The 25,454-nt window shown below is 45.0% G+C and overlaps 1 protein-coding gene across 2 annotated transcripts in view; it reads left to right on the top strand.

The window, feature by feature from the left end:
- SORCS2 (sortilin related VPS10 domain containing receptor 2) overlaps nt 1-25,454 on the top strand; it is a 1,328,268-nt gene that overhangs the window by 1,088,048 nt on the left and 214,766 nt on the right. The window lies entirely within an intron of this gene.

Raw genomic sequence — 25,454 nt, 5'->3', positions numbered from 1 at the left:
TTTAAAACTACAGCTAAAGACGCGAAAAAGTTCAATTTTTTTCTCATTAATGTACACTCGCACCCCATCTTGACAGAAAAAAACAGAAATGAAGAAATGTTTGCAATTTTATTAAACAAGAAAAACTGAAATATCCCATGGTCATAAGTATTCAGACCCTTTGCTCAGTATTGAGTAGAAGCGCCCTCCTTTTGAGCTAGTACAGCCATGAGTCTTCCTGGGAATGATGCAACAAGTTTTTCACCCCTGAATTTGGGGATCCTCTGCCATTCTTCCTTGCACATCCTCTCCAGTTCCATCAGGTGAGATGGTAAACGTTGGTGGACAGCCATTTTCAGGTCTCTCAGAGATACTCAATTGGGTTTAGGTCAGGGCTCTGACTGGGCCAGTCAAGAATGGTCACAGAGTTGTCTTGTTTGGAAGGTGAACCTTTGGCCAAGTCTGAGGTCCAAGGCACTCTGGCAGAGGTTTTTTTCTAGGATATCTCTTGGCCACATTCATCTTTTCTTCAATTGCAACCAGTCGTCCTGTCCCTGCAGCTGAAAAACACCATGATGCTGCCACCACCATGTTTCACTGTTGGGATTGTATTGGGCAGGTGATGTGCCTGGTTTTCTCCACATATACTGCTTAGAATTATCACCAAAAAGTTCTATCTTCGTCTCATCAGACCAGAGAATCTTATTTCTCATAGTCTGGGAGTCCTTCATATGTTTTTTTGAAAACTCTATGCGGGCTTTCATATGTCATAGGAGAGGCTTCCGTCGGGACACTCTGCTATAAAGGTCCGACTGGTGGAGGGCTGCAGTGATAGTTGACTTTGTGGACTTTCTCCCATCTCCCTACTGCATCTCTGGAGCTCAGCCACAGTGATCTTGGGGTTCTTCTTTACCTCTCTCACCAAGGCTCTTCTGGCCAGGTCTAAAAAGAGTTCTTGTGGTCTCAAACATCTTCCATTTACGGATTATGGAGGCCACTGTGCTCTTAGGAACCTTGAGTACTGCAGAAATTCTTTTGTAACTTTGGCCAGATCTGTGCCTTGCCACAATTCTGTCTCTGAGCTTCTTGGGCAGTTCCTTTGACCTCATCATTCTCATTTGGTCTGACATGCACTGTGATCTGTGAGGTCTTATATAGACAGGTGTGCACCTTTCCAAATCAAGTCCTATCAGTTTAATTAAACACATCTGGACTCCAATGAAGGAGTAGAACCATCTCAGGGAGGATCACAAGGAAATGGACTGCATGTGCCTTATATATGAGTGTCTGAGGAAAGGGTCTGAATACTTATGACCATGTGATATTTCAGTTTTTCTTGTTTGATAAATTTGAAGAAATTTCTTCATTTCTGTTTTTTTTTTCTATCAAGATGGGGTGGGGAGTGTACATTACTGAGACAAAAATAACTTTTTTGAATTTACCAAATGGCTGTAATGAAACAGAGTGAAAAATTTAAAGGGGTCTGAATACGTTCTATAACCAATCTACTTCTATCAGTTGGATTGTTGAACTTTTCTTTTGCAAATTGCTCTAGGTCTGAATACTTTCCATACCCATAGTAAGAAGCTTGGTAATGGGTATAGGAAGTGATTAGTGTGCAACTGAATATTAAGTTGAGGGTGCCAATTGTGAAACTTTGCCGAATTTGCCTTTTTCTCTCCGTTTTTTTTTGTTATTCCAACATAAAGGAAATAAACGTAACAAAATATGTGCAATTGCAATAAATTTCTGGGAGAAATACGTCATTTTCTTGAGCAAGTTCAAGGGGGCCAACACAATTCGCCATCACTATATACATAATTTGGACTAATATTTTATTTTTTTGTTATTTAAGGGCCGAAAATTAGGGTGCTTAAGCAATTATGTCCCCTTATCACAGATATAACCGTGGATGGTGATGGTTATTATAGTTGGCATATAAATATTGCAAAAACACAAATAAATATATGTTCAGCTCACCACTCTAGAGCAGGAATCTCCAGCCTCTGGTCCAGTGCAAGGAACAAGTTTTTTGGCTTCCACAGCTGAGTAATCAGTACCATCAAGAGGAACAAGGGAGGAGAGAGAATCCAGCACCGATGTAGTAAAAATATTTTCTTTATTCAAAATTCATAAAATGAAAAATCTGACCAACTGCAGAGTATAAATACGCTTAACGTGTTTCGGAGAAGAACAGACTCCTTATTCATAAGCAATATTTTTACTACAGCGGTGCTGGATTTTCTCTCCTCCCTTGTTCCTCTTGATGATATAAATATTGCATTTTCATTCGTGTGATGTCCCGGGTTTGATGGAGATGTCCAGTCTCCGTTTAGGTCAAGTTTATTTACCTGGATACTTTAGAATCTCTTTACTAGCAAGAACACTACATAAAGAACTTTTGCTCTTCCTGGATCTGTTGACTCTTTGCTAATTTATTCACCTATTCCACATTCGGTTTTTAACATGTTTGGAATCAATTAACTGATTTGTTGTATACATTAGTGATTACCGCATCTGTTTCCATATACAAGGGCATCTCAATAAATTAGAATATCCTCAAAAAGTTAATTTATTTCAGTAATTCAATACAAAAAGGGTTAAAAGTGCTGGAAGAGAATAGGGTCTTATCCTAAAACACTGTCAGCAAAGGGGCTGTAAGGGTAGACTCACCTGGCCTGGGTGCAAGAGTCACAACCACTGTAATGGCGTAAATTCGGCTGCAGCAGGGCCCACGTGGAGATGCAGTTCAAGTTTGGAGAGAAAAGGGTGAATAAACCGAGCTGCGGTAGAAAGGAGAATCCATGTAGAAAGAATGATATTATATGTCTACGCGTTTCAAAGCCTAAGGCTATGTGTCCACAGTAAAAGGTCCCTGCGGATTTTTTTGCCTGAAAATCCGCAACTTTCGCGGCAAATCCGCACCCGCGGATTTGCCGCGGATTTACCGCGGATTTACCGCGGATTTGCCGCGGATTTTGATGCGGATTTTATTTTTTTTTTTTTCCCCATTCAAAACAGAAAATCCGCACCAAATCCGCACCAAACAATTGACATGCTGCAGTTTGTTCCGCATCAAAATCCGCGGCAAAATCCGCAGCGGAAAAATCCGCAGCATGGGCACAGCATTTCCAAAATGCCATTGAAATGGCTGGGGAGTAGCTGTGCTGCAGATTTTCGGCAAATCCGCGCTAAATCCGCGTCAAAATCCGCGTCAAATCCGCGATAAATCCTGTAGCGTGGGCACATAGCCTTATGGCTTCTTCCTCAGGACAAATCATATACCAATGGCAAATGATTTGTCCTGAGGAAGAAGCCATAAGGATTTGAAACGCGTACACAAATAATATCATTCTTTCTACAGGGATCCTCTTTTCTACGGCAGCATGGTTTATTAACCCTTTTTCTCTCCAAATTTGAAATACAAAAAGGGAAACACATATATTATATTGAGTCAATACACACACAGGGATCTATTCCTATATATTATATAGAGTCATTACAGAGGGATCTATTCCTATATATTCTATAGAGTCATTACACACAGAGGGATACATTTCTATATATTATATAGTCAATACACACACAGGGATCTATTCCTATATATTATATAGTCATTACACACAGAGGGATCTATTCCTATATATTATATAGAGTCATTACACACAGAGGGATCTATTCCTATATATTATATAGAGTCATTACACACAGAGGGATCTATTTCTATATATTAAATAGTCATTACACACAGAGGGATCTATTCCTATATATTATATAGAGTCATTACACACAGAGGGATCTATTTCTATATATTATATAGAGTCATTACACACAGAGGGATCTATTCCTATATATTAAATTGAGTCATTACACACAAAGGGATCTATTCTTATATATTATATACAGTCATTACACACAGAGGGATCTATTCTAGTATATATTATATAGAGTCATTACACACAGAGGGATCTATTCCTATATATTAAATAGAGTCATTACACACAGAGGGATCTATTTCTATATAGAGTCATTACACACAGAGGAATCTATTCCTATATATTACATAGAGTCATTACACACAGAGGGATATATTCCTATATATTATAAAGAGTCCTTACACATAGAGTTATCTATTTCAAGTGTTTATTTCTGTTAATGTTGATGATTATGGCTTACATCCAATGAAAACCCAAAAGTCATTATCTCAGAAAGTTTGAATAATTACCACAAAACACCTGCAAAGGCTTTCTAAGCGTTAAATATGGTCCCTTAGTCTGGTTCAGTAGGCTGCACAATCATAAGGACAACTGCTGACTTGACAGATGTCCAGAAGGCAGTCATTGACACACTCCACAAGGAGGGTAAGCCACAAAAGGTCATTGCTAAAGAAGCTGGCTGTTCACAGAGGGCTGAATCCAAGCATATTAATGGACAGTTGAGTGGAAGGGAAAAGTGCGGTAGAAAAAGGTGCACAAGCAACCGGGATAACTACAGCCTTGATAGGATTAAGAAAAAGCCATTCAAAAAAAGAAAGAAATAATTGTTTTGAGGATACTCTAATTTATTGAGATACACTTGTATATATGTATAGAATTCTTTCGATGCTGCATGGGACTTATTATGCTGTGAGTGCTGGTACTATCCTCTATGGATTGAGCTCTTTTTTTACAAAATGTTAGGATAAAATTACAGTCAGGACATAGAAATAGCAGGCCATTCATCACGGCAGGACTTATCTATCTCTCGCAGTGGCATCAATTGTTCAGTGCTGTGTGGAAACAGTAATTTGGGAGTCCAGTCTACTTCTAAGCAAAACTTCAATGACAAGTCTGAAACGGAACGATCTCTCTTTATTTTATTAAAACAAAATCTTCACTCAAATTGTACAGGGTCATTGACATAAGAGAGAACATTAACGAGAGAAATTTCTTAGCAAATAAAATGGTTTATTTACAAACTGCACTTTGTAGTTAATCCAAACAAGGAAATGATGACAGCAGCAGGAGAAGATTGTTCTCATATTGCAGGAGAAAGTGACCTGTCCACTTATGTTATTATGTAAGTGAACATGAGGCTTATTGTGGTGAAAGAATTATCATGAAGTGGACAGCGATAGCATATTCTGTAGGCAATCAGATTATGGACTTCCTACAGAAGCAATAGAGAAGTGTGATGACTTTGTGGCAGGCAGTGACCTCTCCATTTATGTTAATATGTTAGTGAAGGCAGGGCTTATTGTGACAGGAGAAAAGTCATGAAGTGAATGGCGATAGTATATTGTATAGGCAGTGAGATCATGGACTTATTACAGCAGCAGTAGAGGAGTGTGATGCTCTTGTGGAAGGCAGTGACCCATCCACTCATGTTATGTTCTTGAAGGACTTCATGTGGTGGGATAGAGTTATCACATTGGCAACAGGATATTATATTCTAACTGCCAATCAGGTCTATGGCATGATTACAGCAGGAGTAGAGTGTGCTGATCTTGTGGGATGCAGTGACCATTAAACTACTGTTTTTTATGAAGACCAGGTTTCCTGTGATGGAGTAGCTTTATACAATAGGTAATAGGACATTTTGTATCTTATCAGATCACTTGACCTATTAAAACAGCAGGAGAGGTTTATGCTGATCTTGTTGGAGGCAGTGACCTATCTACGTTTGTATTTAGACACATCTTGATGTAGGAGGAGTATAGTTATGAAGTGAGCGGGGTTGTTCTAACATCTTGTTGCCAATAAAATAATTGAAGGATTTCTTGTAGCAAGACTGAGTTATGAAATTGGCAACATAGACTATCCTGTAGTCAATCTAGTCTATGGCATGAGTACAGCAGCAGAAGTAAAGTGTGCTGATCTTGTGGGATGCAGTGACCATTTTACTATTAATATGAAGAAAAGGCTTTATGTGACACCGTAGAGTTATACAATAGGTAATAGGGCATTTTGTATCTAATCAGATAACTTAACAGAGGTGTGTGCTGATCTTGTTGGAGGCAGTGACCTATCTACGTTTGTATTAAGGCACATCTTGATATAAGAAGAGAATAGTTTTGAAGCGAGAAGAGTTGTTCTAATATCTTGTTGCCAATCAAATAATTGAAGGATTTCTTGTAGAAGGACTGAGTTGTGAAATTGGCGACATTGCATATCCTGTAGTCAATTAAGTCTATAGCATTAGCATAGCAGCAGAAGTAGAGTGTGCTGATCTTTTGCGATGCAGTGACCATTTTACTACTGTTATGACGACAAGGCTTCCTGTGCTGGGGCAGAGTTATGCAATAGATTATTGGACATTTTGTAGTTAATCAGATCACTTGGCTCATTATAGCAGCAGGAGACGTTTGTGCTGATCTTGTTGGAGGCAGTGACCTATCTACATTTGGATTTAGGCACATCTCATGTTGGGATGAGTATAGTTATAAAGTTAGCAGGGTTGTTCTAACATCTTGTTGTCAATCAAATATTTGGATTTATTACAGCAGCAGAAGGAAAGTTTGTTGATTTTGAGGAAGGCAGTGACCTGTCCACTTATATAATTGAACACAGGACACCGTATTACAGTACTCAAGAAATAGGAAGAGATGAACATCTTGTTACCAATTACATTACATCACTTGACTAATTACAGCAGTAGAGGTAGAGTGTGCAGATTTTGCAGCAAAAAATAACCTATCCTTTAGAAAATGGAAAAAAAAATTCCCAAAAATTATTTTATGTTTCCGATATCAAGAAATACAATAATACCATAGATATTTATTAGGTTACATAGTTACATAGTTACTTAGATTAAAAAAAGCCCTCTGTCCATCTAGTTCAACCTTCCTCCATCAATTCTACATTTGGTCACTAAGTCATTTATAACCACAATGTTGTGTGTACTGAGGAAATCATCCAGCCCTTTTTTAAAAGCTGTTATAGTATCTGCCATTATTACCTCTTGTGGTAGGGCATTCCACAGTCTGACTGCTCTAACTGTAAAGAACCCTTTCCTATTTAGCTGTCGGAATCGCTTTTCTTCCACTCGCAGTTGGTGCCCCCTGGTCCTTAGTATTGTCTTTGGAAGGAATAAGTCATGTGCCAGTCCTTTATATTGACCACACATGTATTTATACAAATAAATGAGATGTCTCTAAGAGGTTATCTCCTCCAATCTATAAACAACATTACATATGCATTATATATACATACTTAATTTATCGTAGACTGTGTGCTTTTAATTTTGTAACATTTTCGCACCATGTGCAAGGTGGATTTACAGTCTGCATCTGGCTTCACGAAAACAGATGCTTGTTAGTATGCAAGAAGTTACCTAAATTAAGTACTTTGCTAAATTGACGTTTATATCAGTGTATATATATGATGGCTAAATGAAGTAAATTATGCTGCATTTCATTAGTAGAAGAAGAACATTCCTTTAAATTATAATTTATATTTATGCAATGCTCGCCAAGCGCCTAATGACCATTTTTCACTTATGTGAATTTTGATTAAGTAAACGCCTGCAGAACAAGTGGGAGGCCTCTCGGAAGCGCAGTCTGCAATATATCACTAGTAAGTTATACTGCTTGCATAGGCATCACTGCTTTATTAGGCTATGTTAATTACTCCTGCCAGACATGGTGAAAATACATCCATAGTAATAGACCCTACAGTTTAAAATGTATTAACAGCTCGCAAAATATATTACTGCACCAACTCCTAGAATGTTGCTTCTCCCCTTCGGAGCCACATATGTTTTTTTTCGGAACTAATTCTGGTGATAAATACAGAATAAGGAGAATGGAACTGCTTGCAAATGAATTGTGGCTGCAAAATGTTAGACATGATTTAGAGGCCATTAGCAAGGAGGGTTGTGTCCTACCATAGCAGTGTTAAAAATGAAGATTAATATCTAGCAAAAAGTGAATTTTTTATTCTTTCCAAAAAATAGTGCCACCCTTGTCCAGTGGTACTGCGTTCCAGCCTTGTTCTTGAACATGGAGGACACGATTGGCACTGTTTATGAAACATGACTCCGGGAAGTCTGATTAATCGGCCCTTATCGTATTCAACTGACCCCCACCCAAACCCGAAATGTTACCTAAAATAAGGACAAAGACTGCATGACGTTGGATATAAAAGGCCACAGCAGCCCCGTTTGTTAACAACAACCAAAACCGTTAATATCAATTCAATAACCGATGATAAACACCCGAAAGGAGGAGGGGTAAATGAAGGTACCAAAACCGTTTTATTACAACATCAGCTCCACCACGTGCCCTCAGCCGCACCACACCGACTCTAGGACACCAAGCCGAATGTTGCCCAACATGCCCTGCTGAGACTCAACCCAGCAAGGACCCATGTTACCAACCAGTTGCACCACCAGGAGTAACCCACTTCTGCACTGGGTTCCCCCCCCTCACTGTTTTGTGCAATCCCCACCTTCAAATACCCCCCCTCCTTTCCACCCACTGCTGCGACAAAATCAATCCATCATCTTCTCCTCGCTGGTGAACAAACTGCTTCAGGGAGGGTGTGCGGGAACAATTCCTGTCGCCTTCCAGGTAGGAGTGACCAAGCCCCCTTGGGACCTCACCTTATATACTGCCCCCCCACAACACTACCCCCTAACCAATCACAGTGACCCAAATCCCAACTGTCCCTACAACTACACCCTATAACTTTCCCGTAAAAAGCACTCCACCGCATTAACCCTTTAACTGTTCCTACGGCCTAACATCCCTCCATAGTCATGCTGCCCTCCCTCGAGCCCCTTCGGGGTAGTAGTCCGGGCTGTTCTTCATGACTGGTTAACGCTTGGAAACAAACAAGCAAATTTACTAATTGGTATTCAAAATCTTCTCTTCTCTCAAGGTGGTTGGTCTCCTAGGCAGAAAGGTAAGTGCTTACATGCCTTTTTCTATAGGGCTTGTAAGTGTTGCTCTGAAGCAGTGCCACTGCATCCCTACAATGCTGTAGAGCAGAGTTCTCCAACCTTTCAAACCTTGAGAGCCACATTCAGCTCTTAAAGAGGGTCACGACCAGGGCCGGCGTCCGAACCCGCACACCCGGGCAAGTGACAGGGCCCTGGAACGCCAGGGGGCCCACTTGGGGCACTGTAAAGGGCATCGGGGCGGTTGCCGCATTCAAGGGATTCCCACCTTAAGGCGCCCCGGACTGCTATAGGAAAAGTGTGATTATGGTCCTGGCTGAGCGCGTAGAATTGTGTGGCGTAAGTCATTCCTTTTTGCATTTTGCAGGCCGCTTATCGCTGTTGCTTCTGATGAGCCAGCACCACTGTGCAATGAAGATGGTAACAGTGGTTTACTCATAAACCACTGTCTTTTACCAAGCAACCTGTAGAGTTCTTCCAACACAACTTTAGACATGAGATAACAGACACAAAAGTTAAGCACAGTTTCTTTATATAACTTCAGATACACAGCAACAGAGTCTCTGACAATGACCTTCTGTCATGATTGACTCCTGGCTCAGCTGGAGCTGAGCCTTTTTTTAGTTTCACTTCTGATGCAGGTCACGTTAGGGGTTAATCCTTCCTGCCTCGTTCTGGAGGTCAGACTGCTTTATTAGGGCACTGTTTCTCTTGGACTTCGCCAGTGATACTTCTGGCTCTGCTGTGTCCTGCTCTTGAGTGACCTGTTGTCTGCCCTGCCCCCTCCTGACCTCCGTGTTCACCTGACCTGTTATCCTCCTCTGTTGTCTGTTTCCATCAGTGTCTCTCCCGCTGTCTCCCTGTTCATTCCTTATCTGTTTACCTTTATTCTGTCTTGTCTTCCCACTCCCCCTCGCTTCTAGGCTCTGATTTCCCAGCTACTGACCATTTGCTTCCCTCTGACTACGTTTAGACTTTGCCCTTGTGTACTTACAAGACCTCATGTTGTGACACGGCTTTCTGACGATTCTACTGCCATCTGGTGGGCTTGACTAGTATTACCTCTGCTAGGGAATTCACTGCTCATACGTTTCCTCCACTTTTACGCCCCCTAGTGGTTTACCAGCTAACTACCTTCTCAGATAGTTTCAGGAATCCTCTCAGTCCCACATTACTGCGCTGTACTGCTATTGTACATCTTAGAGTACAGCGTGACACCTTCCCACAGCGGTTCCCTTCTCCATCCCTTTCACAGGACTTCAAGTAAGTCCAAGAGGACAACAAGCTATGCCAGGGATCAAGGTGCACATTCTCAGACACTCACACAATAATGGCCTAACTGCTCCTGAGGAGATGGGGGTACGCCATAGCTTCAGTGAAGTCGCTAACGAAAGATCTGTGTGGGAAAGGTGTTTTCTGTCCCTTGATAGTGAGGGTAACTACAAACTTGTAAGGTTAAGGGGCCTGGCCGACCATCCGTTCTCCAGCTTTGTCTGTTGCATTGTTCAAAGCTATAGTAACTGTTATCTCACAGTCGATGTTCTACTCTGGGGTTGCCATGAATCACCTACTAACTGCAGTCTTTTGGTACTAGATGACTTGTATGAGTCAACCCCTATCTAAGCTGAAACCAGTCTCTTGCCCTAAAGACTAACTCCACCCTTTGTGGGCTAGTCACAATTATTTCTGCCCTTGCAGACCAGTTTGTTGCTGGGCAGAACTTCCTATCTGCCAACATTCTACATACAATCCTATGCATGTTATACTTCAGTACCATGCAAACACATTACCTTACATAATACATTTTAAAACACATATTATTATTTATTATTATTATTATTTATTATTATAGCGCCATTTATTCCATGGCGCTTTACAAGTGAAAGGGTATACGTACAACAATCATTAACAGTACATAACAGACTGGTACAGGAGGAAAGAGGACCCTGCCCACGAGGGCTCACAGTCTACAGGGAATGGGTGATGGTACGATAGGTGAGGACAGAGCTGGTTGCGCAGTGGTCTACTGGACTGAGGGCTATTGTAGGTTGTAGGCTTGTTGGAAGAGGTGGGTCTTGAGGTTCCTCTTGAAGCTTTCCACGGTAGGGGAGAGTCTGATGTGCTGAGGTAGAGCGTTCCAGAGTATGGGGGAATGTGACATATAAACACATTAGATGTCTTCAGGGGTAGGAACACATGAGCGCCTCGGCCACCCTCTTGTAGTATCACATTGACCTGCAATATAGGACCTGCTCTGAAATCCATTTAGAATTTATAATCTTTTATTTAAACTTACCTTAGGAAAAGTAAAATTTTCCATTTTGGTTCAGAGCCCAAACCATTTTATGGCCAAAACCATGGAATCTACAGTCAACCTTTTATCTATAGATTCTGGCCAACATACTCATATCCAGTGTAATCTTTGGACCATATCAGAGTAACATTTAAAGTAAGTGGACAATCCCTCCTAAGGCAGCTATAGACACATATTAGATATAGTTCAGCCAGAAGTACTGAGTATTCTTTAAAGATATGGTCTTTTTACCCAATTTTTTCCATCTCTATGTGTCGAATCTTCATAGTGTGGTGATGGAGACCAGTGCTGTGTGCTCAGTCCATCCAGATGTCTTCTCCTGCCTTCACTCCTCCCTCTCACAGCATGAGTCTCCATCATAGGCTACAGACATTATCCACTACTCTAAAGCGGGCTTTACACGCTGCGACATTGCTAGCATTTGCTGGCGATGTCGAGTGTGATAGCACCCGCCCCCGTCGTACGGCCGATATGTGGTGATCACTGCCGTAGCGAACATTATCGCTACGGCAGCGTCACACGCACATACCTGCTCTGTGACGTCGCTCTGGCCGGCAAACCGCCTTCTTTCTAAGGGGGCGGTTCATGCGGCGTCACAGCGACGTCACACGGCAGGCAACCAATAGAAGCGGAGGGGCGAAGATAAGTGGGTCGTAACATCCCGCCCACCTCCTTCCTTCGGCATTGCCAGTGGAAGCAGATAAGGAGATGTTCGTCGCTCCTGCGGTGTCACACACAGCGATGTGTGACACCGCTGGAACGACGAACTACATCGCTAATAAACAGAAAACGATTTTTTATTTCAGGACGACCTCTCCGCAGCAAATGATTTTGACCGCTTTTGCGATCGCTTAAGGTCGCTCATAAGTGTCACACGCTGCGATCTCGTTAATGTACGTCACAAACACCATGACCCCGACAATAATTCGTTAGCAATATCGTAGCGTGTAAAGCCCGCTTAACTCGTAGTATGTGCCACTAAATATATCCATACTCTTATTATAGTAATATAAACCTTTTATCATGCAGATAGTATCACTTGGTGTCTGCCAGCAGCAGCTCTGATGTTTAAATCCATCTCAGGCTTACTGTGCTCTATTACTACAAATTCCATAACGTGATGCAGTAGTCTATGATCCAGCATTTAGCTCTCCGCCTCCCTTCTCTTCCCTGTGCTGCTGAAGATATTAGGAAATACCAAGTGTCAGAGCAGCTCAGGGTAGGTATCAGCCCATCTGGCAATTGCTAGATGGCCAGTACAGCCCGGTCACTGTGTTTGTTATGCAAATTTGGCTGCTTTTCAGCTGTCAATGATTTGATTACCTAAACCCTTTGCTAGTGAAGTGCTGCAATCTGCATTTAGGAAGCAAAGGTGCTGGCCCCTGCTGTTACTGCTGAATTAATCTGTCAGCTCAGCTTGTGAGAGGCAGATGAATTGTGCTTCATTCCAAAATGACTACACCCACCATCAGGAGCCAAATGACAACTTCCTTTCATTTGGTCTGATTTCTGTTGTGGAAAAACATCAGAGGAGAAAGAAGAATCTGCCTAACAATCTAGTACTATGTGATCCCTGCTTAGGTGCACTCATAGAAGCTGTACGTGATGCCAAACACCCAGGTGTAAGGAGATACAAAAGCACTAGGAGTCGCTGGACACACTAGTGGAGGAGATCTGCAGGGTAGTCAAACGAGCCAGGGGTCATGAGCAGGGAGATCACGTCAGTAACAGAGGGAGAGGGAGAAGCCAAAGTCAATGTGCGAGCCGAGGGTCTTCAAACCAGGAAGTTGTGTCAAGTGCCAGGAAGACAGCGGAGCCGGAGTCAGGGTATTAGCCGAGGTCGGTAGCCAAGAGGACACATTGGTTATGCGGGAGAAAGCAGAGTCGGGGTCAGGAAACTAGCTGAAGGTCAGGGAGGCAGGGAGTCAAGTCAGAGTAGGGGAGGAGAAAGGACGGGGTGTGAGGAACTAGATAGCGGGACAAGATCAGATCAGTCACTTACGGCAATCAGAGACGTACACTGCCAAACAGGCACTATCACTGGCGGCGTTCCAGATAAAGCAGAGCAATCACCCGGAATGAGGCTTCAAAGAACAAACCCCTCTTACACCACACAGGACTCAACCGGGAACAACAAGTTCACCGGAGGAAAATATGAGGCACAGCATAGGCTCTGCAGGAGGGCAGAGTACCACTAATCAGAATCATGACACTATACATCCAATACAAGTACATTACAAAAGGTATTGTTCGGACGAGCTATGATATATGGGAAGGGGGTGAAAAAGTAGTGGAAAACCCCTTTACATCAAAGAGTATGTAATGTGATCTCCTCTATCTTCTTCTCCTTCACATTGTATTTGCTTCTGGGAAATTTGGGTCACAACCACTTAGGCTGTCACGCCATTCCACTCAGAGGTTGTCACTCATTCAGACACTGATATTTACTGATACTCCAATATAGCTGGACTTGACATTCAAAAACATAAGAAATATGGGTTATCATTCTCACGAGAGCTGTAATGGCCGTCATCAAAAACTTCAAGCAAGCCATATTATTTCAGCTGTTCTGGGCCATCAATAAGTTTACAGTTGCAAAAGAGCTGATGTAGCTGAAAGTTGCAGGCGGACTGTGGTTATATATATATGTGTGTGTGTGTGTGTGTGTGTGTGTGTGTGTGTGTGTGTGTGTATATATATGGTGTGTGTGTATATATATATATATTATATTTTTTTTTAAAAAAAAGTTTTATTTGAATTCAGCATCTTCCAGATTACATTGTCATAGACTGAAGAACTTAAGTACATTTTAGCGCTATCAAGACCGGCACACATTGACGATCGTCTTAAAGCCATCATTAAAATTCCAAAGCTTCTTACAATGTGCTTGCCTTCACAGCCTAAAATTAGAGTAGGAGGCAATGTGTTTTCTTCAATAAAGAAATTGCTTAATCCAAAGTTTATATCACTTTGAACCAAACTTCTTTTATAAAATTGAGGTCCTGATCCTTTATCTTTTTAATGATTTTCACACTAAACTTCTCTCTAGATGAAAGCAGCGGATGACATTGATTAATATTCAGTTTGAATAGATAAAAGTGTAACAAATGTGCCACTCACTCTTTATATCACCCCTTTCTAACCTGAGATACAAACAAAACTAATGGGCACTATACAGAATAAATATCTGTCGGTCAACCATTTTTCTGACTCCTCTGCACACATCAGACAAGTGCTGTACTCTACAAGAGAGATCCTACCAGAATCCTCTGGTGGTGGTTTATCTCTCCAAAACCAAAAGAATCAACAGTCCAACATTGGACATGCTATATCCTTGTCTCCCCTGATTGAAGACAGTCAGCAAGCCCTCATATTGTCACGGGTGTGTCACGCTTGTCAGACAGTCCTGTAGTTTCCAGCTGTAGAAGGTCGCAGCGTTTGGCTACACCAGGGTTCCCCAACTCCAGTCCTCGAGGGCCGCCAACAGTGCATGTTTTCAGGATTTCCTTAGCATTGCATGGGTGTTGGAATCATCAACTGTGCAGGTGATTAAATTATCACTTGTGCAATACTAAGGAAATCCTGAAAACCTGCACTGTTGGCGGCCCTTGAAGACTGGAATTGGGGACCCATGGGCTACACAATCTGCTCTCTGACTTTTCCTTTTCCCTGCTTGGGGTTTATCTCTTTCTCTTTAGGACCTTGCGGATTTCCTCACCTTTTTAGTTGTTTTCATCAGCAATTCCCTTTGGGTCTGTAAATAACCTCATCCCCCTTACTCTGTGCTGGTGATATGTTTTCTACCTTTAACAAGTCTTCAGTGCAAGCAGTCGGCTTGTATTCATCTGTAGAAACTTTGTTGATGTTGCAGTTCCTCTCCCTGAGTCATCTGGAGACAAGTTATTTGTTTACATTCCTCTGTGTGTATTCCTTGTGTGTTCATTAGCGCTAAATGGGGTTGACAAAGCGCTCATCCCCTCCGTTCCCTACCTACAGCCTATTTCAGGGTCAGGTATTCGACTTGGGGCATAGGGGCAGAACCTATCTAGTGTGGTGAGGGAAGCAAGGGGCAAGCAATAGGTCTGGTCAGGGGTCACCATCTCCCCCTTCCCCAGACACAGGATTTCCCTTTTTCTTCCTTTTCGCTGTTAAATTCCCATATCTAGCGTGACACATACACATTAGACTCAGCCAAGCCACTGACAGCCAGGGAGTGAGGCACTAAAAAAATGAGTAACATGGACTTTGACTCTGAACCACAAGTTCAGAGCCCACTAGATGTATGTATCATATGAAGACTAGCACTGCTGATCTCCTGCATGCTGGGTATAAACACTGCTCTGTTACCCACCAATATTACTGATCTGAGCCAATAACAGAGCGGACACTGTGCATGGTGCAGAATGCATAGTGCACAGCGCAGGAAGGGTTAGACACAGCAGGGACCGAGCAGCCCCTGAAATAAGCGTTAAGGGCTGTGATAGTGACAGCAGCCTCTGCCCCCTCGCTGAAATGAAGTTTTGTCAGTGATGCTCATTTCAGGAACCGCTCTGGTCCCTGCTGTGCCCCTGCGATCTGCACAGTGACAGTGCCTGCTCTGTCGTCACGCAGCTCTGCAGTAATATGCTGTCAACATAGCGACGTCACAATACCCGGCGTCCAGGGGAGCTGTGACATCAGGAATATTAGCACTCAACAGCGTCACTGAGTCACGCAAAGTACAGAGTGACCCAGGACACCTGAAGAGCAGTAACCTTACGTTAACAACAGCGTCACTGTTCTTGAGTGTCGCCAGGTCTCACGCCCCACAGCATGACCAGGAACAACTGAGGAGTGGTAATGTGACGCCCTGGGCAAGCCAGGGGTCACAGGTCATTGCACCATCACACCCTACACCCCAGTTAGGAACACCACAGCTAAACTAAAATCCTTGTTGCCTTCCTCCAGAGGCTGATGTTCACACCAGGGGGGTGGGCCAGGCGGTTCACAGCTCTGGAGGCGGGAAAAACCAGGCAGTGTAGCCCAGGCAAGGCTTGTGTGAGGAGACAGCTCAGGGAAGAGCTTGAGTTAGCTCAGGGAGAGCTTGAGTAAACAGCTAAGATAAGTGAAGGAAGTAAAGTGGTAAAGGAGGAGAGTAAGAAAGGCGACAGAAAGAAAGCTTGAAGTGAGTCCAGCTGTGTGCAGGACAGAGCCAGCAAGGTCAGCAACATTGGTGATTGTCCGAAGGGGTGACCGTCTGGAAGTTCCTGGAAGGACCGCGGACGGGTAGTGGCCCGGCGGTCTGGAGCAGTGTACCAAAGGACAGTCAGCACCAGGGCAGGGGCCTCTCGGACCCCAGCAAGGCTAGGAGTCACCAGAATTTGCCAAATCCGTCAGTGAAGGGGACGTAGATCCCCCAACAACCAAGTCCCAATTGAAGGCAACAGCCCAACCAGTGTAGTAGAAACACCGCCACCGCCAGGGCACCAGTTTCTCAGGGCCAGCGCCTGCGGGCAAAGAGTAGAGCTCCTCCGGTCCAGCTTGAAGCCGGGGAGCGGGTTACCGGTGGGAACCCATCGTTACCAACACAGAAACAAAGGTGCAAGGAAAAGGGACATCACCATCACTTACTGGGAGAGCAAGTGCAGCCGTCCGTGGGAACCGTCTTTCCAGCCGTGTGGTTTACCGTAAAACTGTGTCTACGTCTCAGGCTGAGTGAGTACCACAGTGCCGCAAGGCACAGCGCTGCCCCCGTGTCCCTGCGCCCACCAGGCCCTGCATCTCCCATCTCATCACCGGGCCCCGGGACCACCAACCCCTACCCACGGAGGGGCAACACAACAACTAGCTGCTCCCCCACCATCACTCCCGGGATCCCCACATCGAGCAGCGGTGGTGAAATCACCACAACCGTGGGTGGCGTCACGGACAATAAACAATCCCCACACCCAAACACCCCCCTTTCACTCACGGGCGAGGAGTGCCGCTCGAGAACCCCCGGGATCCGGCCCACAGCTCGAGCCACCACTGAGCAGCGGCAGCCGCCGGACCCGAGCAGAAGGGGTGAGCGCGGTGTGCTGACACCCTCCTCCCCCGCCCGCGACAGTAACATTACTGATTTCACTGCCCTTCAGCATCACCAGGTCTCGTGCACTGCAGCGTGACCCGAAACATCTGAAGATCAGTAACTAGTGATGAGCGGACGGGGACTGCAAAAGTACAGATTCATGTGGATTAAAAAAAAAAAAACAAGCACTCACCCCGGCCCAGAGTTCTCAGGGAAATCCGGGTAATTATCCGGGTCTGGCTACCCGGGTATTAAAAAAAAATTAAAGAAAAAAGAAAGAAAATAAGAATAAAGCAAGTGCACTCTACTTCCAGAGCCGCTCATTATCTTCATACATATGCACTGCATCCCCCATACATTGGCAGTCCTGGCATCTCTAATTAGTTGCAGTCAGAAAGCACCCCCAACTGTGTGACAGTGTGTCTGAATGAAACCAATCAGAGGTGCGGTGTGTGTCAAGATTGATGTAAAAATAAAAAAATTGGCGTACAGTCCTCCATATTAGGATACCCAGCACAGATAGCGCATACGGCTACAGGCTGCTGCCCCCAGCCATGCACTTATCTTGACTGTGTATCAAAATAAGAGGAACCACATGCGGTAATTTAAAAAAATGGGATACCTAGCCATGATAAAGCCAACAGCTGGGAGCTGGTATTCTCAGGCTGGGGAGGCCCATGGCTTTTGGGCCCCCCAGCCTAAAAATAGCAGCCTGCAGCCACCCAGGATTGTCGTAACCATTAGATGCAGCAATCTCGGAACCCGGAAACTTTACCCGGCTCATCCCGATTTCCCTGGTGTGGTGACAATCGGGATAATAAGGGGTTAATAACAGCTCACAGTTGCTACTAAGCCCTAGATTAGTAATGGGAGGCATCTATGAGACCATTACTAATCTGTAAGTCAAAAGAAATAAACATAAACACCGAAATATTCCTGTATTTTAAATAAAATACAAAAAAACACCCTCTTTCACCCCTTTATTAACCCACAAAACACCCAGGTCCAATGTAATCCACACGAGGTCCTACAATGATTCCAGCTCTGCTACATCTGAAGTGACAGTGCACGGGCATAGCACATGACCACCCGCTGTACGCTTTAGGCAGAGACTGAGCCACGGCGTTGAGCAGAGACGTTATTCAGATTGTTTGCGGTCACAGCTGGAGGTTCCCATGGTCCTCCATTTGTGATCGCAGGTAACCTGACCTCAGGTGACCTCATTGAACTGAGTGACCTCTCCTGAGGTCACGTTATCTGCGATTCCAGGTAGAGGACCATGGGAACCTCCAGCTGTGACCGTAAATATTCTGAGCCAATCATTGCTGTAGCTTTTTCTGCTACACCATAATGACTTTTCACATCCACAGCTCGTATTTACAGACTTCCATCTTCTCCAGTTTTCTTTAGCACATTCTGGCATGGTGCCTTTAAAAATTACAGTGTTATTAAAATGCTCCTGCTCAGTTCTCACTCAATAGTTGTCACTGCTCAAACTATGATTCCATGCTGTCACCTCACACATTTCTCTCTCTCTTATACGGTACCTTACACTTTTCTCCCCTTAAAAATGTCTTTAACCATAAAGAGTCTTCTCTATCAGTTAAAAAAAATAAAGTGGAATCTCAATAGGTTACCCTTGGGACAAGAAGCAGTAGAGCAATTTCTGCATATGATTGCTTCTATTTATTGGTAGCACTAGAATAATCTGGAAATACACAATGTTGGAGCCATTGAACCTAAGGTTACTAAGCCTCTGCAGTACTGTTAGTTCTGATCTCCCTACAGAGCTGTGTGTGATTATGAGAGCAGGTCGTCAGTCATTACATGTCTCACACTGGTAATATGCCCTTTCACTTAAATTAAGCTCTCGTGGGAGATTCTCAGGGAGATCTATGTCCAGCACATCGATCTTAAGAACCAATAAGAAAAAAGTGGATTTCACTGGAATAAAACAACGGATTGCAGATATCAAGGTATTATTTTATTCAGGTTTCTGTGACCAGTATGCCCATATAGACAGCTTAAGAGGGTTGATCTTACTGACAAATACCCTTTAAAATATGGTCTCTATCCAAAAAAGACAAAGCCTTAGCAAGAATTAGTCTTGGTTCAAAACTTAAGGCCGCTTTACACGCTGCAATATCGGTATCGATATCGCTAGCGTGGGTACCCGCCCCCATCTGTTGTGCGACACGGGCAAATCGCTGCCCGTGCCGCACAACATCACCCAGACCCGTCACACTACTCACCTGCCCGGCGACGTCGCTGTGACCGGCGAACCGCCTCCTTTCTAAGGGGGCAGTTCGTTCAGCGTCACAGCTACGTCACTGAACCGCTGCCCAATAGAAGCGGAGGGGCGGAGATGAGCGGGACGTAACATCCCGCCTACCTCCTTCCTTCTGCATAGCGGCCGGGACACAGGTAAGGAGAGGTTCCTCGTTCCTGCGGCGTCACACGGAGCGATGTGTGCTGCCGCAGGAACGAGGAACAACTTCGTTACTGCTGCAGTAACGATTTTTGAGAATGGACCCTCATGTCACCGATGAGTGATTTTGCACGTTTTTGCAACGATGCAAAATCGCTCATAGGTGTCACACGCAACGGCATCGCTAATGCGGCCGGATGTGCGTCACCAATTCCGTGACCCCAACGAGTTCGCATTAGCGATGTCGTAGCGTGTAAAGCCCCCTTTACTCCATCATACCCGATGAGCACGCTCAACACTAGAGATGAGCGAACCGGTCGCGGTTCGGCTCGAGGTCGGTTCGCCGAACGGAGCTCCCGTTTGAGTTCGGTTCGTCGAACGTTCGACGAACCGAACTCGAACTGCATAGGAAACAATGGCAGGCAATCACAAACACATAAAAACACCTAGAAAACACCCTCAAATATGTCCAAAAGGTGACAAACAACTCACAACACAACACAAACACATGGGAAAGTGACAAGGACAAATTCTCATGTGAACACAAAACAGCGTTACGAGGAAAAAGAGGACGAGACACAGATATAGGCATGGCATGCCCTTCTAAAATCATGTAAAACACCGCAAGGTGACTCCAAGCGGAGTCTCCCTTTTTTCCAAAAATTGGGCCACACAGACACCCCTTCAGTGGCAGCACTTGTGCCCCAGTTGTACACTTCACAGCTAGATTTCCATCAAGCACATTCAAAAATACGCCATACTTAACCGTCCCCAGGATGACACCGGGGTAGGTAGCAAAGTCTTTCCTTATCCCAGCTCTGTTCATCTTGGATCATTTTTAAAAAACACAGCAAGCAAGGGTTACTCCAAGCGGAGTCTCCCTTTTTTTTCCAAAAATTGTGCCCCACACACACCCACACCCACCCATTCAGTGGCAGCACTTGTGCCCTAGTTGTACACTTCACAGCTAGATTTGCATCAAGCACATTCAAAAATACGCCATACTTAACCGTCCCCAGGATGACACCGGGGTAGGTAGCAAAGTCTTTCCTGATCCCAGCTCTGTTCATCTTGGATCATTTTTAAAAAACACAGCAAGCAAGGGTTACTACACGCGGAGTCTCCCTTTTTTTCCAAAAATTGTGCCCCACACTCACCCACCCATTCAGTGGCAGCACTTGTGCCCTAGTTGTACACTTCACAGCTAGATTTGCATCAAGCACATTCAAAAATACGCCATAATTAACCGTCCCCAGGATGACACCGGGGTAGGAAGCAGTCTTTGCTGAAACATGACTTGTTCATCTTGGCTCCTTTTAAAAAAAACACAGCAATCAAGGGTTACTCCAAGCGGAGTCTCCCTTTTTTCCAAAAACTGGGCCCCACACACACCCACCCCTTCAGTGGCAGCAGTTGTGCCCCAGTTGTACACTTCACAGCAAGATTTGCATCAAGCACATTCAAAAATACGCCATAATTAACCGTCCCCAGGATGACACCGGGGTAGGTAGATAAAGTCTTTGCTGAACCATGACTTGTTCATCTTGGATCATTTTTAAAAACAATGTAAGCAAGGGTTACTCCAAGCGGAGTCTCCCTTTTTTCCAAAAATTGGGCCACACACACACCCACCCCTTCAGTGGCAGCACTTGTGCCCTAGATGCAAACAGGATGTTTTGATTTGCATCAAGCACATTCCAAATCCACAAGCATTTACTCTCCCCAGGATGACACAGGGGTAGTAAATTCCTTCTGGATCCATGACTTGTTCATTTTGATGAACGTCAGTCTGTCCACATTGTCACTGGACAGACGCGTGCGCTTATCTGTCAGCACACACCCAGCAGCACTGAAGACACGTTCAGAGACAACGCTGGCAGCTGGACACGACAAAATCTCCAAGGCGTAACTGGAGAGCTCTGGCCATTTTTCTAGATTTGAAGCCCAAAATGAGCAAGGCTCCATTTGCAAAGTCATTACATCGATGTTCATTTGGAGATACTCCTGTATCATCCTCTCCAGCCGGTGACTATGTGTCAGACTTGTTGTCTCTGGTGGCCTTGCAAAGGAGGGTCTAAAAAAATTATGAAAAGATTCCATAAAATTGCTGTTACCAGCACCAGATACGGTCCTACTGGAACGGGTAGACTGTTGGAGATGACGAGACCGTCCCATGTTTGTCAAGTTACAACTGGGAGATTCACTCCCTGCACCTGCACGGTTGTTTGGTGGAAAAGCCGAGCTAAGATCGAGTAACAGCTTCTGCTGATACTCCTGCATACGTGCGTCCCTTTCTATGGCTGGAATTATGTCACAAAATTTGGACTTGTACCGGGGATCTAATAGTGTGACAAGCCAGTAGTCATCATCACTTCTAATTTTGACAATACGAGGGTCATGTTGGAGGTAGTGCAACAAGAAGGCACTCATGTGTCTTGCGCAGCCATGCGGACCAAGTCCACGCTGTGTTTGTGGCATAGAGGTGCTACCCGTTCTTTCTTCCTCTGACATCTCCCCCCAACCTCTTTCAACTGAAATTTGACCAAGGTCTCCCTCATCCGCTGAGTCTTCCATGTCCATGGACAGTTCGTCCTCCATTTCTTCATGTTCTCCTGCACCTTCCTCAACATTTCGCCTGCTACCATGCGCCCTTGTTGATCCCTGTCCCCCATGGTCCCATGCCTGCCGTGTTGGTGATGATGAACGTCTGGACCTTGGTGATGTTGTTGTGTCTTGCGCATATGAATCCTCCTGTAGTTCCTCCTCTTCCTGTTGTCTCACCCCCTGACTCCGAATAGTGTTTAGCGTGTGCTCCAGCATGTAAATAACTGGAATTGTCATGCTGATAATGGCATTGTCAGCGCTAAACATATTCGTCGCCATGTCGAAACTGTGCAGAAGGGTGCATAGGTCCTTGATCTGAGACCACTCCATCAGGGTGATCTGTCCCACCTCTACATCTCGTTGGCCCAGGCTATACGTCATGACGTATTGCACCAGGGCTCGGCGGTGCTGCCACAGTCGCTGTAACATGTGGAGAGTCGAATTCCAGCATGTCGGCACATCGCATTTCAGGTGATGAACCGGCAGGCCGAAAGACTTCTGGAGCGATGCAAGTCGCTCAGCTGCGGCGCTTGAACGGCGGAAGTGAGCAGACAGTTTTCGTGCCCTGGTCAGAAGGCCATCTAGACCGGGATAGTGTGTTAAAAATTGCTGGACAACAAGGTTCAACACGTGAGCCATACAAGGTACGTGTGTCACCTTGCCCAGGCGAAGGGCCGCACCCAGGTTTGCAGCATTGTCGCATACGGCCTTACCAGGCTGCAGGTTGAGTGGAGACAACCATTTATTAAACTCGGACCGCAGAGCTGACCACAACTCCTCAGCTGTGTGACTCTTATTCCCAAGACATGTCAAGCTAAAGACCGCCTGATGCCGTTGAGCTCTGCTGCCAGCATAGTAATGAGGGGTGCGTGATTCCTTCTGCGCATTGAGAACACTGGTGGCCTGACCAGGCAGGCTTGGGGCGGAGGTGGAGGACACAGATGAGGTGGAGGAGGCAGAAGCAGTGGCGGAACTTGGACAGACAGAGGATTGACACACAAGTCGTGGGGACGGCAAGACTTGTGCAGCAGACCCTTCACCATCTATCACCATAGTTACCCAGTGCCCAGTCAGCGACATGTAACGTCCCTGTCCATGCTTACTGGTCCAAGTATCGGTGGTGAAATGCACCCGTTCACACACAGAGTTTCTCAAGGAAGCGGTGATGTTGTGTGCGACATGCTGGTGTAGCGCGGGCACACCTTTCTTAGAGAAGTAGTGGTGACTAGGCATCTGGTACTGGGGCACAGCGACAGACATAAGGTCTCTAAAATCCTGTGTGTCCATTAGGCAGAAAGGCAGCATTTCGGTAGCCAAGAGCTTACAGAGGGATAGAGTCAACCTCTTAGCTTTGTCATGGGTCGCAGGAAATGGCCTTTTATTTGACCACATCTGAGGGACAGAGATCTGGCTGCTGTGTGTAGACGGTGTTGAGTAGGGTGTCCCTGGAAAAATGCAGGTTTGTGAGGAAAGTGCAGGCGGAGACATGATGTTGCCTTCATCCAACGTTGGTGCTATCGATGTCTGAGAGAGCTGTACACACTCACTTGTTTCCCCTTCCAAACCAACTGACGACCTACCAAGCAAACTGCCTGTTGCGGTTACAGTGGTGGAAGTTGTGCGTGGAAAACCAGGTGTGACAGCTGTCCCCACAGTCCTAGAAGATGAAGAGCGCGCGGATGCACTGAAAGGGGCAGGCGGTGGATGGTTCGCTCCGCTAGGCTGCATTGCAGCACGGTGAACTTCCCACTGGGACCTATGATATTTATTCATGTGACTATTCATGGAAGAAGTTGTCAAACTGCTGAGGTTTTGACCTCTACTAACAGAATCACGACAAATTTTACACATCACATAATTTGGGCGATCTTTTTCTATGTCAAAAAAGGACCAGGCTAGGCAAGGCTTAGAGGGCATGCGACCTGCTGAGCCCCCCCGACTAGTGCTCAGAGGCAGAGTGGTGGCTGATGATGCAGTTGTAGACGTGCTACCAGTGCTCCGACTCTGTCCAGGAAGGCGCAAGGTAACTTCGTCGTCGGTTGCATCCTCCTCCACCGCCTCTGTTGACCTCCTCGAGTGCCTGACTGGGGGTTGACAGTAGGTGGGATCTAGAACTTCATCATCAATTGTTCTGTTTGCACTCCCCTCCCCCTCAGACCGAGCCTCTTCTTGCCCTGACCGAATATTTAAGTTGTCATCCCAATCTGGTATCTGCGTCTCATCTTCATCAGTATGTTCCTCATTGTCTATAACCACAGGTGTTACAGTTTGTGACAAAGGGTCAACATTATGCTCAGAAACTTGGTCCTCACGGCCTGAATCAGAGTCACAAAGGTTCTGGGCATCACTGCAGACCATTTCCTGGTCTGTACTCACTGTAGCTTGGGAGCAGACCTCTGATTCCCAGGCTATAGTGTGACTGAACAGCTCTGCAGACTCAGCCATCTCAGTTCCACCATACTGTGCAGGGCTGATGGAGACTTCAGAGCTGGGAGAAAGCAAGTTTGATTGGGATGACAACTCAGAGGACTGGTGTTTTTTGGATGCGGTACTTGAAGTGGCTGAGAGGGCACTTGTTGGACCACTTGAGATCCATTCAAGCATTTTCCTTTTTTGGCCATCATCTACCTTTGCTACTGTTGTTTGTGTCCGTAAAAAAGGGAGCACATCGGATTGTCCACGGTAAGTAGTAGACATCTTACTTTTGCTGGAAGATGGTCTATCTTCAGCAGATGTTAATGGAGCTTTGCCACCTTCCCCACGGACAAACCCTTTTTTTCCTTTTCCACCACGCCTCTTCCCCTTTCCACCAGCATCTGTCATTTTGCCACTCATGTTGATTGCGACAAGATTGTGCACTGAAAATGTGGTAGTAAAAATTGAGAGGTGGTGTAGATTGCAGCGGTGGTCTAGCTTTATTAACAGCAGAATAATAAAGAATAAATATCCCTGACAATGCAACTACGGCCCTTAAACTGGCAGCATAAATTGCTAGTATAATGGCTTAGTTATAATGAGTTTGAGTGTGTAATGCAGGCAGACGTGCTGCAAATATCTGTGCACTACTGGGACTATACAGAAGTCCAATAGCCACGTTTAGGATGCCACTAAGTTCACTCAGTGTTTGCTAGTATAATGGCTTAGTAACAATGAGTTGGAGTGTGCAAAGGGCAGGAGGGTACAGTGGCAGGGTTGTGGGTCTGGGT

The sequence above is a fragment of the Anomaloglossus baeobatrachus genome, chromosome 1 (genome assembly GCF_048569485.1).
Source record: "Anomaloglossus baeobatrachus isolate aAnoBae1 chromosome 1, aAnoBae1.hap1, whole genome shotgun sequence".
NCBI lineage: Eukaryota > Metazoa > Chordata > Amphibia > Anura > Aromobatidae > Anomaloglossus > Anomaloglossus baeobatrachus.
This window is presented reverse-complemented; position numbering and strand designations above follow the sequence as displayed.